This window comes from Schistocerca cancellata, chromosome 8, assembly GCF_023864275.1.
Source record: "Schistocerca cancellata isolate TAMUIC-IGC-003103 chromosome 8, iqSchCanc2.1, whole genome shotgun sequence".
NCBI classification, from domain to species: domain Eukaryota; kingdom Metazoa; phylum Arthropoda; class Insecta; order Orthoptera; family Acrididae; genus Schistocerca; species Schistocerca cancellata.
Window position 1 is genome coordinate 346,525,624 of NC_064633.1, and position 12,118 is coordinate 346,537,741.

A 12,118-nucleotide genomic window follows, 5' to 3' on the forward strand; every position below is an offset into this window, starting at 1 on the left:
TCCGCTCACGCCCCAACATCGTGCAGCCCGCCTCCAGTGGTGTCGCGACAGGCGTGAATGGAGGGACGAATGGAGACGTGTCGTCTTCAGCGATGAGAGTCGCTTCTGCCTTGGTGCCAATGATGGTCGTATGCGTGTTTGGCGCCGTGCAGGTGAGCGCCACAATCAGGACTGCATACGACCGAGGCACACATGGCCAACACCCGGCATCATGGTGTGGGGAGCGATCTCCTACACTGGCCGTACACCACTGGTGATCGTCGAGGGGACACTGAATAGTGCACGGTACATCCAAACCGTCATCGAACCCATCGTTCTACCATTCCTAGACCGGCAAGGGAACTTGCTGTTCCAACAGGACAATGCACGTCCGCATGTATCCCGTGCCACCCAACGTGCTCTAGAAGGTGTAAGTCAACTACCCTGGCCAGCAAGATCTCCGGATCTGTCCCCCATTGAGCATGTTTGGGACTGGATGAAGCGTCGTCTCACGCGGTCTGCACGTCCAGCACGAACGCTGGTCCAACTGAGGCGCCAGGTGGAAATGGCATGGCAAGCCGTTCCACAGGACTACATCCAGCATCTCTACGATCGTCTCCATGGGAGAATAGCAGTCTGCATTGCTGCGAAAGGTGGATATACACTGTACTAGTGCCGACATTGTGCATGCTCTGTTGCCTGTGTCTATGTGCCTGTGGTTCTGTCAGTGTGATCATGTGATGTATCTGACCCCAGGAATGTGTCAATAAAGTTTCCCCTTCCTGGGACAATGAATTCACGGTGTTCTTATTTCAATTTCCAGGAGTATATATATATATATATATATATATATATATATATATATATATAAAGCAATGGAAAATCCAGGGTGCAGAGTAACAGTATCATGGAGAGGATAGTTGCTATCACTGTATAGCGGAGATGTTGAGTTGCAGATAGGTATAACAAACAAAAAGACTATCAGATAGTGAACTTTCGGCCAACAAGACCTTTGTCGTAAATAGACCACACACACACACACACACACACACACACACACACACGCACACACACACACACACACACACACACTCACGCAAACGCAACTCACATACACATGTCCACAGCCCTGGCAGCTGAAGCCAGCTGACTTGGATTAGGGAAGGATGGGAAAGGAAGTCGTTAGTGCCGTTTCGAAGGAACCATCCTGGCATTTGCCTGAAGCGATTTAGGGAAATCACGGAAAACCTAAATTAGGATGGGTGGACGTGGGATTGAACCGTCGTCCTCCCGAATGCGAGTCCAGTGTGCTAACCACAGCGCCACCTCGCTCGGTACTTCAGCTGGCAGAGATGGTAGTCATGTGTGTGTGAGTTGCGTTTGCGTGTGTGTGTGTGTGTGTGTGTGTGTGTGTGTGTGTGTGTGTGTGTGTGGTTTACTTTCAACAAAGGCCTTTTTGGCCGAAAGCTCATTTCCGACAGTCTTTTTGTTGTGCCTATCTGCAACACAGCATGTCCGTTGTATGGTGAGAAGCAACTACCCTTTTCATTATAAAGACGAGTAAGTGATCAAGGGTCTGTGACGCTACGTTAGTAGAGTGCAACTGGGTGGGAATTTCGGTCGGATGAAAAGCGTGCTCATATGGCCAAGGTGGTTAAGGCGACCATTCACGTCAAGTGGGAGACCAAGTTTCGAGTCCCGGGTTGGCACAAATTTGCACCTGTTACCACTGATTCATTTCCATGCACAAACGTGGCTAACGCCTTTGAAAACTTTTGAGTAGAAATTAACTCTTACATAAAAATAACACAGAACACTGACAAGTTTTTTTCAATGTCAATAAACTCCACCAACAGCCGTGTATTTTACGATATTTTATTTTATTAAGAAAGCAACCAGTTTTGGCAATTCATTTTGCCATTTTCAGGCCCCATACGCTTTTATCCAAATAATCAAACTTATCGTATAGCGCCATAAAACACTGGATAACGTGAATTCCAATCGTTATATAAATGCTGAATAAGAAAACGGTAACTTCAATTATTTGGATAAAAGAGTATGAGGCCTGAAGATGGCAAAATGAACTGCCGAAACTGGTCGCTTTCAGAATAAAATGAAATATCGTAACGAATACGGCTGTTGGTGAAGTTTATTGACATTGAAAAGCACCAGCCGATCAGCCGATGTCCCCTGGCCGTGATGGACCAACAGAGGCTGACAAGTTTTGTTGTACAAGATTTTGCCACTTTCTTAAAACTCATAGCTTGACTACACACAAGGGAAGCAATAACTGACTGAAGCTTCAATGAAATGTCGGATAATTAAGCCAACTAATATCGTCTGTGGTCGAAATTCGGCCAACTGCATCAGTGGACATCATCTGAGATAGCAGATGTCACGTTTCTTAAAGTATCTGAAATCGTAACCACAAAACTGATCCGTGGCAAATGCTAAATTGTAGCTACGTGTATTCCAGAAATAATTCGTTAATTTCTCTGTAATTGTTCGGTTATTTGAAGAAAGTCTTTGATACACTGCGTTGAAAAATAAGTTTTGTGTTAATGGTTGCAAATTAAGTTTTCCCTTATGACAACGCAATGTGAATGCCGTTGTATCGCATAAAGTCACTTCACACGCGAAGTGATTTGCATTACAAAATCTGCACTATCAATTTATCAAACCGCAATTAAGTTACCAAAATTACTTGAAATTGTGTTCAGTGCACATTTACAGGGTGTTTCAAAAATGACCGGTATATTTGAAACGGCAATACAAACTAAACGAGCAGCAATAGACATACACCGTTTGTTGCAATATGCTTGGGACAACAGTACATTTTCAGGCGGACAAACTTTCGAAATTACAGTAGTTACAATTGTCAACAACAGATGGCGCTGCGGTCTGGGAAACTCTATAGTACGATATTTTCCACATATCTACCATGCGTAGCAATAATATGGCGTAGTCTCTGAATGAAATTACCCGAAACCTTTGACAACGTGTCTGGCGGAATGGCTTCACATGCAGATGAGATGTACTGCTTCAGCTGTTCAATTGTTTCTGGATTCTGGCGGTACACCTGGTCTTTCAAGTGTCCCCACAGAAAGAAGTCACAGGGGTTCATGTCTGGCAAATAGGGAGGCCAATCCACGCCGCCTCCTGTATGTTTCGGATAGCCCAAAGCACTCACACGATCGTCGAAATATTCATTCAGGAAATTAAAGACGTCGGCCGTGCGATGTGGCCGGGCACCATCTTGCATAAACCACGAGGTGTTCGCAGTGTCGTCTAAGGCAGTTTGTACCGCCACAAATTCACGAAGAATGTCCAGATAGTGTGATGCAGTAATCGTTTTGGATCTGAAAAATGGGCCAATGATTCCTTTGGAAGAAATGGCGTCCGAGACCAGTACTTTTTGAGGATACAAGGACGATGGGACTGCAACATGGGGCTTTTCGGTTCCCCATATGCGCCAGTTCTGTTTATTGACGAAGCCGTCCAGGTAAAAATAAGCTTCGTCAGTAAACCAAATGCTGCCAACATGCATATCGCCGTCATCAATCCTGTGCACTATGTCGTTAACGAATGTCTCTCATGCAGCAATGGTAGCAGCACTGAGGGGTTGCCGCGTTTGAATTTTGTATGGATAGAGGTGTAAACTCTGGCGCATGAGACGATACGTGGACGTTGGCGTCATTTGGACCGCAGCTGCAACACGGCGAACGGAAACCCGAGGCCGCTGTTGGATCACCTGCTGCACTAGCTGCGCGTTGCCCTCTGTGGTTGCCGTACGCATTCGCCCTACCTTTCCAGCACGTTCATCCGTCACGTTCCCAGTCCGTTGAAATTTTTCAAACAGATCCTTTATTGTATCGCTTTTCGGTCCTTTGGTTACATTAAACCTCCGTTGAAAACTTCGTCTTGTTGCAACAACACTGTGTTCTAGGCGGTGGAATTCCAACACCAGAAAAATCCTCTGTTCTAAGGAATAAACCATGTTGTCCACAGCACACTTGCACGTTGTGAACAGCACACGCTTACAGCAGAAAGACGACGTACAGAATGGCGCACCCACAGACTGCGTTGTCTTCTATATCTTTCACATCACTTGCAGCGCCATCTGTTGTTGAAAATTGTAACTACTGTAATTTCGAAAGTTTGTCCGCCTGAAAATGTACTGTTGTCCCAAGCATATTGCAACAAACGGTGTATTTCTATCGCTGCTCGTTTAGTTTTTACTGCCGTTTCAAATATACCGGTCATTTTTGAAACACCCTATAAATGTATCTTTCAGAGCGACAATAGAATTATCATTATCAACGTCTCCATTATTCCTATTACTTTGTCTACGCAAAAACTGTCTCTCTAGCTCTTCGTCTTTCAGTCTGACCAATTAATATTCTTCTTCGATGCACAGCCTAAAACAAATATAGTTTCCTTATAATAAGGGACGTTGTGGCTACTCAGAATGAAGATACTGATAATTACTAACACTCTAAAATTGTGGTACTAGCGGCTAACGAACACAGAGTTTGTTCCGTTTACTCTTAGACCAAAGTAAGTAAAAAATCGACGCTAATAAACAACGTTTGTTGTCCCCGACGGCCTCGTTACTACGTTTCGTTTTCCACTGTTGACAACATCAACGGCGTAGCATTTGCCGCATTGTAGCTGTCTGGTATACGTGTGTTACTGCAAATGAACTAACTCCAACATTTAAATATGAACGCCTTAGAATGCAGCTTGACGAAACGTTGTTACTTTTGTGTGTCTTTTCTAGCATAGCACCTGACGTTCTGTGTGATAAAAGTTGGTAGTAATGTCAGAGATAAAGGAAAACTTTCCTCATGCTTGAGTGTGAGTGAGTGAGTGAGTGAGTGAGTGAGTGTGTGTGTGTGTGTGTGTGTGTTGGTATATCTACTTGCTCTCCTAAGGACTATGTATATACATATTTTTTTCTTTTATGCACATCTACGGCGAAGTTCCTATCGAGTTAAATAAGTTTCATTGGCCTTCTTACATAACTAATTTCAAAAATCGGTACTTCAATCTTCGATGCTCATGTATTAATATTATGATCGCTAAATAAAACAGATGCATTATCATTATGAATGTTTACATTGCTATAATTTCGCTAAGCAATAATTGTGTCTGTCTAGCTGTGGGTCTTTCACTCTGGCCCGTTAGCATTCTCCTTCTAGGCATACCCTAAAACAAATATAGTTTCCGCATAACAAGGGTAGTCGGAATAGCAGTTATACAAAATGAAGAAATTAAAAATTAGGAACTTAGTTCAATGGTAATGGCAGCAAATGATCACACAGTGGCTCTTACAGAAAAGTAAGCGAAATAACGACGCCAAAATACCTTATTTACAGAGCTCGTTACTACAATATGTTGATTTTCACTGCTGGCGACATCATCGAGCTAGCAGTTGTTGTGTTGTTGCTGCCCAGTATGCATGTTTTACTGCAAATGAACTATGTAAACATGAAAGCCACTAGAATGCGATCTCACGAAGTGTTGTTACTATCACGTCTCATTTCTACCTCAGCACCTGATCGGTGCGCAGGGCAGAGGATGGTAGCTCTTCTATTTCCAGTGTTCAGATATTGGAGGTTTTAGTGCGTGATAGAGAGTGTAACCTCAATGTTATGAATGTGAAAGCTTCTACTTCCTTTTCCAACTCTTAACGTCTACATAACACGTTATATTTTTCTTTGCGCACATGCATGGTAAAAACCTTTCGAATTACAAGGGTTGTCCAGAAAGTAAGTTCCGATCGGTCGCGAAATGGAAACCACTGGGAAAATCCGGTAAAGCTTTGCACAAGTGTTTTGGGCAGTGTCTGTAGTACGCCTGTCGATCGTGTCGCGTCGCAGTTTTGAGTGAACAGTGAGCATGTAAAGATGTGTAGGAAATAGCGTCTCCCGCCATGTATGAGGGCCTGTTTAGGGATTTCGCCTGTGTCATGCAACCCACATAACACAAATGTCGAGCAGTTCCTTCTTCATGCCAGTTCTCGGCCGCACACTGCAGGGGCATTGAAGACGCTCCTGCAGCGTTTCCGATGAGACGTGTTTGATCACCCACAATGCAGTCCGCCCTGGTAGCTGAGTGGCGCCGAAACGGTAGCTCAGCGTGTTCGGTCAGAGGGTTAGCTGCCCTCTGTAATAAAAAAACTGAGTTCACCGATCAACAACGAATGAAAACGGGTGTCTTACGACGTCCGCCCCGAGCAGATAAAACGAACGAAAGAGAGCAAAATGAGATTAAAAAAAAAAAAGTGGTCAGCGTGACAGACTGTCAATCCTAAGGGCCCCGGTTCGATTCCCGGCTGGGTCGGAGATTTTCTCCGCTCAGGGACTGGGTGTTTTGTTGTCCTAATCATCATCATTTCATCCCCATCGACGCGCAGGTCGCCGAAGTGGCGTCAAATCGAAAGATCTGCACCAGGCGAACGGTCTACCCGACGGGAGGCCCTACCCACACGACATTTCCATCTACCCACAATACAGTCCGTAATTGCCTCCCCCTGGGTCTCATCTCTGCTCACAAGAACCGCTGGCTATGAAGACAAAATTTTTCCACAGACAACGACCTGGAGACCAGTGCAGATAACTGGCCGAAAGCACAGGCAGCTGCTTTCTGTGACGAGGATATTGGAAAGCTGATACAACACTACGACAAAATTCGATGTTGGAGTGTCTACTATCTAGAGAAGTAGGTAGAAGGTGCACCTAACTGTTGCAAATAAAATGTTTCTGGTTTTCAATGTGGTTTCCTTTTTGCGAACGATCGGAACTTACTTTCTGGACAGCCCTTGTGTATAAGGATCCTTGACTTCCTTGTACAATTAATATTAAAAATCGTTAGTGCAGTTTTTGTATTCACGTATTAATATTATGATTACGTATAATGTGTCTCAAAAATGAGATCGACAGGAAGTGCAAAATGGCTAAGCAGAGATGGCTAGAGGGCAAATGTAAGGATGGAGAGGCTTATCTCACGATGGGTAAGATAGATACTGCCTACAGGAAAATTAAAGAGACCTTTGGAGAAAAGAGAACCACTTGTATGAATATCAAGAGCTCAGATGGAAACCCAGTTCTAAGCGAAGAAGGGAAAGCAGAAAGGTGGAAGGAGTATATAAAGGGTCTATACAAGGGCGATGTACTTGAGGACAATATTATGGAAATGGAAGAGGATGTAGATGAAGATGAAATGGGAGATACGATACTGCGTGAAGAGTTTGATAGAGCACTGAAAGACCTAAGTCGAAACAAGGCCCCGGGAGTAGACAACATTCCATTAGAACTACTGAGAGCCTTGGGAGAACCAGCCCTAACAAAACTCTACCATCTGGTGAGCAAGATGTATGAGACAGGTAAAATACCCTCAGACTTCAAGAAGAATATAATAATCCCAATCCCAAAGAAAGCAGGTGTTGACAGATGTGAAAATTACCGAACTATAAGTTTAATAAGTCACGGCTGCAAAATACTAACGCGAATCAAGGGATCACCAATTTAGTATTGGAGGGCTGCGTGGAGGGTAAAAATCGTAGAGGGAGACCAAGAGATGAATACACTAAGCAGATCCAGAAGGATGTGGATTGCAGTAGGTACTGGGAGTTGAAGAAGCTTGCACAGGATAGAGTAGCATGGAGAGCTGCATCAAACCAGTCTCAGGACTGAAGACCACAACAACAACAACAACGTATAATGTACGATTGAGTGAACGATCCGAAATACTTTGTCACTGCGTGGTGGACCTGGCTTGCAAGACGTCAGCGTTGAGGAGTTTGGATGCCTATTAACTAATTTAAACGTCAAGTATAGACGTACTAACGAAGTCACTTCTCTCGAAAGCTCACTCGTTCATCTGGTTTTCCAGCTGTCTAATTTGCTTTCCTTCTCTAACTGTTTCCGTGTCTTATCGATTTCCCCTTGTAAACGTTTCGCATTTGCCTCTCTGTCTTGTTTAAACTCTCTTAAGTAATCGAGTATGCACAGTACCTCATTACTCATCTCTCTACCTCGTGTTTCTGTGCCTCCATCTAAACTGACGAGCGAGTGTCCCTCCTCTCGTGATCCTGCATGTTCCTGATCAAACATTTCACATCCACATCTTCTTATGGGACACTCACATCCTGACCCAAGTGACGGCGGCCCACAAAAATTTTTTCTCGGACTGTCTGACACATCTACAAGGTAGTACCGAATCGCCACTACTGCCTCAATGTGCCCACTCAACTGTTCTTCGTCATCTGAGTGACATCCCATCACATCATCATAACTAGTATAATCTAGAAATGGTAATTCATTGTCAGGATCTGGTTGTCCAGCCGGACCTAGTAGATAGTGTCGGAAGTTCCATGCGGCTTTTCGCGGATGATGCTGTAGTATACAGATAAGTTGCAGCATTAGAAATGCAGGAAGATCTGCAGCGGATAGGCACTTGGTTCAGGGAGTGGCAACTGACCCTTAACACAGACAAATGGAATGTATTGTGAATACATAGAAAGAAGGATCCTTTATTGTATGATTATATGATAGCGGAACAAACACTGGTAGCAGTTACTTCTGTAAAATATCTGGGAGTATGCGTGCGGAACGATTTGAAGTGGAATGATCATATAAAATTAATTGTTGGTAAGGCGGGTGCCAGATTGAGATTCATTGGGAGAGACCTTAGAAAATGTAGTCCATCAACAAAGGAGGTGGCTTACAAAACACTCGTCCGACCTATACTTGAGTATTGCTCATCAGTGTGGGATCCGTACCAGGTCGGGTTGACAGAGGAGATAGAGAAGATCCAAAGAAGACGGGCGCGTTTCGTCACAGGGTCATTTGGTAAGCGTGACAGCATTACGGAGATGTTTAGCAAACTCAAGTGGCAGACTCTGCAAGAGAGGCGCTCTGCATCGCCGTGTAGCTTGCTGTCCAGGTTTCGAGAGGGTGCGTTTCTGGATGAGGTATCGAATATATTGCTTCCCCCTACTTATACCTCCCGAGGAGATCACGAATGTAAAATTAGAGACATTCGAGCGCGCACGGAGGCTTTCTGGCAGTCGTTCTTCCCGCGAACCATACGCGACTGGAACAGGAAATGTAGGTAATGACAGTGGCACGTAAAGTGCCCTCCGCCACACACCGTTGGGTGGCTTGCGGAGTATAAATGTAGATGTAGCTGTAGATGATGCGATGTGCCTCATCCGAAATATGTCTGTGTGCGTCATGCTTTTGCGCCATTTCGTCTCCGTTTTCTAACTTATTCTGTTAGCCAGCGTTAAGCGCTTTGCTTTGCGTCAACATTAACATCGCTCTCTAGACTTCCGTCTTAAAGAAAAATAGTGTTCTATAAGACATATAAAATTACAACGAACTAACTGGATGTTAAATGTTTCTGACTGTATCTTATAGTTACTGACAGATTACAGCGTCCTAACTGTCTATATGAAGTTCTGTGGTAGTCACACGAATACCTAATATGCAACACAGCAACAACAGGGCACAAAGTGAAGATAAAATTAAGTGTCGGGTCAGAAAACACAAAAAGATTCTGAAAAACAAAAATATGATTATCGCGCTGTAGAACACATATATCACTAATTATATCATGCGAATTTACAGTACGCAAATTGTAATCAGAACTAGTTGCAGTTCCACTTAACTGAAGTCTAAATACTGAGCTTATGGCCAGTCCTACTAACTAAACCCACAACAAAATTATGTGCTGACAGTATAAGTCCCGACTACTCCTTGACATTATTATTTATGAACAATCCTGGTAGGATCGTCATTATTTTATATAAACCCCCAGTGTTGTAATGTACTGACAGTGTGTGTGTGTGTGTGTGTGTGTGTGTGTGTGTGTGTGTGAGTCATTGCCAACGTTGTGTCTGCAATGCAAATTACACGCTTAAAAAAGGAATTAAAAACAGCCCTTCCAATGACAACTTATACCTAGAGGAATGTATTAGAGATCTAGTTGTGATGGTATTCTATTCTGGCTTAATTAGAAAAACCTGACGACATTACAGCCACCTGACGCTCTTTTACATTTAAACAGGCATTCTACTTATTTTGCATTTCGTTCATTACTACAGTCATGTTATAAGCTACACTCAATATAGAATAAAACTGTAGAAATTACTGTTAAGAGGGAGAAAAAACACAGTTGACGTTAGTTTATGAGAAGTACAACAGTCAGGGCACATTACAGGAAGGCAGATTTAAAGTGGAGTGATGAGCCAAAACCATTATGACCCTGCCCACTGCGAGGCTGAAAGCTGCCAGGTGGCATTTCAGGCACGTGACACGGTAAGGAAAGTATACACGATGATTTTGTTAAAAGGTGAAGAACCCTAGAAAACGAGCATAGAGTCAGTAAGGGCCAAAAAAGTCATATGGATATACAGCCACAAATGCGTTCCAAGAGAGGCGGAGATAAAAGATCTTTGACAATTTGTGTTTCAGTAATTGAAAACACTCATGAGACCACGCAAAACAAGTGAGAATGTTCTGTCTGTACTAGTGTTTTAGCCCCAAGTTGAAGAAGGTAATGTGCTGTAGCACCGTAATGTAGTAGGCGCATTACCCTTTGTACTACAAAAGGCACGTCTTCCAGCAATGGAGGTTTGGTCATCTGCAGGAAGTGCAGATATGCCTCGCAGTTGAGGCGTTGTGGAAAAATGCCAGGTCTCACGAGATTGTCGCCAGTAATCCCCGCCCACACACTGTTGCTGAACTGGTGTTGGCAGTTTACTGCCACCGAGCCATGGGGATTCTTTGTAGCCTACAGGTAGGTGTTGTGAACATAGGATGGAAGACAGGAATCCCAGTATCCTGGAGGTCTGTACAGTCGTCTGGTGTACCCCATGCTGGAGAGCCATCTGACTGGTGCTGACACTAGGGTCACCGTCAAAGATCTTTTATCTCCACCTTCAATTGAGCGTACGTCCCATGGAAGGTATTTCTAGCCATATGCTTATAGGACCTTTTTTGCTCGTTACCCTTCTGGTAGCGCCTCTTCCAGTCTGTCCCCATTTAGCTAAGTCACTCTATATTAGAGGAATAGAGTCACGTGAATCGTTATAACGACGACACGGGCAGTAAATGAGGAAAGCCACTGATATATGGTACTTTAACAAAGAGCAGATTGTTATGACCTGAGAACGAGAATCTTGGAATTGGTGAAGCTGGTTGGCTGTTCTTTTCCTACTATTATGAGCATGAGCATGAGCATGAGTTCTAAGAAAAGAAGGGAAAGCAGAAAGGCGGAAGGAGTATATAGAGAGTCTATACAGGTGCGATGTTCTCGGGGACAATATTATGGAAATGGAAGAGGATGTAGATGAAGATGAAATAGGAGATACGATACTGCTTGAAGAGTTTGATAGAGCACTGAAAGACCTAAGTCGAAACAAGGCCCCGGGAGTAGACAACATTCCATTAGAACTACTGACAGCCTTGGGAGAGCCATTCCTGACAAAACTCTACCATCTGGTGAGCAAGATGTATGAGACAGGTGAAATACCCTCAGACTTCAAGAAGAATATGATAATTCCAATCCCAAAGAAAGCAGGTGTTGACAGATGTGAAAATTACCGAACTATCAGTTTCATAAGTCACAGCTGCGAAATGGTTCAAATGGCTCTGAGCACTATGGGACTTAACATCTTAGGTCATCAGTCCCCTAGAACTTAGAACTACTTAAACCTAACTAACCTAAGGACATCACACACATCCATGCGCGAGGCAGGATTCGAACCTGCGACCGCAGGAGTCCCGCGGTTCCGGACTGCAGCGCCTAGAACCGCAAGACCACCGCGGCCAGCTGCAAAATACTAACGCGAATTCCTTACAGACGAATGGAAAAACTGGTAGAAGCTGACCTCGGGGAAGATCAGTTTGGATTCCGTAGAAATGTTGGAACACGTGAGGCAATACTGACCCTACGACTTATCTTAGAAAAAAGATTAAGGAAAGGCAAACCTACGTTTCTAGCATTTGTAGACTTAGAGAAAGCTTTTGACAATGTTAACTGGAATACTCTCTTTCAAATTCTGAAGGTGGCAGGGGTTAAAATACAGGGAGCGAAAGGCTATTTACAATTTGTACAGAAACAAGATAGC

At 43.8% G+C, this 12,118-nt stretch overlaps 1 protein-coding gene across 1 annotated transcript in view; it reads right to left on the reverse strand.

Moving 5' to 3' along the window:
• LOC126094774 (venom carboxylesterase-6-like) overlaps positions 1-12,118 on the reverse strand; it is a 92,585-nt gene that overhangs the window by 26,881 nt on the left and 53,586 nt on the right. The window lies entirely within an intron of this gene.